The 4,082-nt window shown below is 39.1% G+C and overlaps 1 protein-coding gene across 1 annotated transcript in view; it reads left to right on the top strand.

The window, feature by feature from the left end:
• Positions 1-1,326: 1,326 nt before the first annotated feature.
• LOC306754747 (protein FAM110A) overlaps positions 1,327-4,082 on the top strand; it is a 13,274-nt gene continuing 10,518 nt past the window's right edge. Inside the window, exon 1 of the mRNA XM_079238822.1 lies at positions 1,327-1,430. The gene's annotated coding sequence lies outside the window, so the exon portion shown is untranslated. The remainder of the gene's footprint in view (positions 1,431-4,082) is intronic.

The raw sequence follows: 4,082 nt of genomic DNA, 5'->3' as shown, positions 1-4,082 counted from the left end.
GACCGCTTCCGTCTCAGGAACTCCAGCCTGCTTTGGCCCTTCCTGCACTAAAGGCTGGTGTTGGTTTTCCAGTTCAGTTTTTTGTCCAGCCATAACCCGAGGTACTTGTGTGGGTCTACAGCCTCCACGTCAACCCCCTCAAGCCGCACTAGTTGCCCTAGTCTTTACTTGCCAAAGCCAATCGCCATCTCCTTAGTTTCGTTGTGTTGAGTTGTTGCTGGTTTGTGCATGTCTGTGTTATTTGCAGATTTCTGGCTGTTACACGGAGTTGTAGCAGAAGTCTGAGGCCTACAGGGTGAAGAGAAGCACTGTCGGGCTGGCGGCTGAAGATGCAGCGTGGCCAGTGACGTCACTCTCCTGCGCCACTTAGGATGTGAATTCTAACTAAAATTTGCCACTTGTTTTTACAGGACGGACATGAAAGCAAAGCCATTTTCTTTTTGTTTTCTTTTGATTTGTGTCACCAAATGATCCGTTTTGAAGGTGAAAATTAAATGCAGTTCGGATAATCTAGTATTAATTTTATTTATGAGTCAAATAACGCAGCCATGACCTTGAAATGAAAAGGTTTTTATTGGCTAAATGTATTTAATTTTCAAATTTAACATTTCAAATTGAATTTAGCTACATATTTGCTGGGGCATGTTTTTAAAAATGACATCTTAAATATCCTTTTCTTTATCATTTCAATGAAGTTACACAATGAGCAGTTTTGGATAAGAAAATAAAAATGCAGTTTGGATTATTTATTACTGATTTTATTCATGAGTAACTTATTGCAGGTATGTTTTGTTTATGAAAAAGATTTTCAGTTATTGTATTTTAATTTGAGTTAGGCCACAGAAGCGCTTCCACAAGAGACTTTGCATCAAATAAAAACCTTTTGTAGTACAAATGCATCATAAAGAAAGGGTCTGACTTTGTCTTGCGGTTCTTTTCATCTCTCATTTTGTTGACTCTTTGTTTTTTTGTTTAACTTGCAAAGTTTTATCCAAGTGCAGCCGATAGATGACACCTGGGTAAACCCATTTGAAAGTTCATTTATGTATTTCCTAGCTCCAGAAACTGCTCCCCCAATCCCCCAAATCAGTAAACCTACAAGACTTGTTGCCTCATAAACAGAAAGCATGCATCGTGTTTTTATCTCCACTCACAAAGAAACTGATGCACATGAAGGATAAATCTGTTTCATATCCTCATATCCTTTTTAATAAACTGATTATTATTTCTGCTTCATAGTTGATGGAAAAAACTTCAAAAGAAAGACAGATTAGAGGAAATTAGCAGGAAGATCATGTGACTTCTAGGTAAAGCTCTCACTTCCTGCTTTCCCAACTCCCATCGTGCTTCCAGGCAGAAGAGGTGGAGTCTACTTCTGCTGCAGGAAGAGGAGGAGGATGAGACCGCTGTAGCCGAAAAAGCAGCTTCAGGTTAGTCTTCATTTGGCTCGAGCTCTCACACAGGAATGCACCGCCAGCACACACACACACACTGTGCAACTCTGGTGCTTTGAAGCTGCTTTTTTCCCCCTCTAACCTGGAATAAGATCTTTTATACATCATGTAAGTGAACTTTTACTCTCTGCTCTGATCAGAACTTTCTGCAGTATGTAAACGTAGGGTTGTGTATGTAAAAGAGGCAAAGTACCAGCAGAAGTTTTCACAGTTTTTAAACTGAAGTTCAGTCTTCGTTCATTCGTCTTATTGATTTATGGTGACTTTGCTGAAAGCATCTTTTGTAAAAGCAGCTGTTGTGTTTTTCTGTGTTCCCTGTCTGGACTTCCTTGTCCTTTTAACTAAATGCCAAAATTCAGAAATGCTGGTTTTGATAATAACATTTACAGCTTTGTCCCAGGACTGTTTCCTTTCTCTAAACTACAACACGGTGAGAAACTTGGCTGCACACTGACAGCGTTGATGTACTCAACATTTCATGTTAATATTTTATTTCAAGTGGGTAAAGAAGGGGTTTTGGGTGTTAGTCTGAGCCAGAGGACTTCTGTTTAATCTCTTTTTAGATGTTAGAAGGAAGATGAGGGTACGTCATTATCAAACATTTAGCTAATAAAATCAAGAACTTGCTTTTCCATGACCTCTGCTAAGGTTTCACCTGTGTCAGTGGAAAAGGTAAAAATAGATTATAAAGGGTTAACTGTTGGGGGTAGTATGTGTGTATGTATGTATGTGTGTGTGTTTGTGTGTTTGTGTGTGTGTGTGTGTGTGTGTGTGTGTGTGTGTGTGTGGGAGTGAAATATCCCCTGCTTCCAAACCAAAACTGAGGTCTTGCCATTCAAGTGGCTCCCGTTGACCATTGTCCCGTTCAGCGTATGTGCATGTGGTTCCTCTTGAGCTGACTAAGGACACCAGTATGTGATTGCATCCATGCCTGCGTGTCGCTGGAATGTTCATCATCATCATGTTGAAGGAAAAACTTGGTTTTCTCTCTCCTTGTGGAGTGGAAATATAATCTGTTAGTGTGTATTTGCAGATTTCTACTTTATGCCTCCGTGTGTGTGGGGTTGTCTGGGTATGTTTGTCAGTTATCTAACAGATTAGCTTCAGCAGGGAGAGGTGACTGTAGTTGCCTCCAGTCACTGATCACAACACACACATTTAAATGTGAGATTTAACATAGATTTCATAATAGGCACATTTTTTTTTAGCCTGAAAATGCTCAACAATGTTGGATTGTTAGCTATGTCCATGCAAAGGGAGGCAGCTTATGCAGTGCAGAGTTAAACTCATGATTATTTCTGAACTAGTTAATTTGACAAGAATGAAGGTATTTTAAGATATTTTGCATGACACATAATGCTTTTCCTATGAAAAAGTTAGTTAACAAAAATTGTTACAAGTGATGCTCTTGAACTCTTTCTAATGCAAAAGTGCCCTGCACACCGAAGGACTGAAGATGTTTCAATAATCCTTGCAGACTACTATGGATATTCTGTGAGTAGGGGGGTGTGGACCAAAGTGTGCAGGCAATTAGAAGTCAGCTAAACAATTATATGTTGAGCAACAAAAATGTCAACAATTTTACCACTCTGTTTGCAATAATTGAAGAACTTATAAATCCTCATGAACATTTCTGAAGAGCTCCTTTCCACAGAGAAACATCAATTTTTCCAACTATTTTAGCAAAAAGATCAAAACAGTTAGACAAAAAATTGATGCCACTCAGTCAAACAAGACAACAAGTCAATGTTCAAATCCCAAAACTCCTACAAAAAATAGTTTTGCATCTGAAATCAACAACATGCACTCTGACATGACACCATCTGACCTTTTTAACAGATTTTACCTCAGTAGAAACTGATCTTCTGCTCATAGTCAACAGTTCACTGCCATCAGGTAAGAGTAGCTGCTATTAAGGAACTTATACAGAAAGGGACTCCAGAAACCTCAATAATGAACATTTACAGTCCGGCCTCTAACCTCTCTTCTATATCCAAGATTATTGAGAAGGTTTCATTACAGCAGCTTAATCACTTTTTATTTTAAATACAAAATCTTGATAAATTCCAGTCAGGCTTTCGACCTCATCACAGCACTGAAACAGCATCTGGTCCAAGTCTTAAATGACATTATTGAATACTGATCGTGATTAAGTATCAGTCCTGGTTCTGCTGGATCTCAGTGCTGTAGATCACAGAATCCTGTTGCACAGGCTGGAAAACAGGGTTGGATCTTTTGGGACGAGTCCTGTTCAGAAGGCCAGTTATTTTTTTTACAATTGACAGCTATGGATCTGAGCGAGTGGCTCAGATTCATAGCTGTGGAGTACCACAGGGGTCAGTCATTGAACCTCTTCTGATTAATTTGTATGTGCACCCTTTTGGGTCAAATACTTGGGGACAGGATTTGGAGAGACCTTCTTTAGACCATAGACTACATCCAGGTGTTTGACTTTTTGCCACTCTTCCAGTGTTGAATGGTGGTGAGCAGTGTGTTACAAAACATTGATGGCTTTAGAAAAATAATCTATTTGCATCCAGTTTAACATAAACAACTTTTTTTGTATGCTACACAGCTAAACAAAGAAAGATTAACAGGATCTCTTTGCACAGATTCCTCTTCCTCCAA

This window comes from Telmatherina bonti (genome assembly GCF_933228915.1).
Source record: "Telmatherina bonti genome assembly, chromosome: 4".
Classification (NCBI taxonomy): domain Eukaryota; kingdom Metazoa; phylum Chordata; class Actinopteri; order Atheriniformes; family Telmatherinidae; genus Telmatherina; species Telmatherina bonti.
This window is presented reverse-complemented; position numbering and strand designations above follow the sequence as displayed.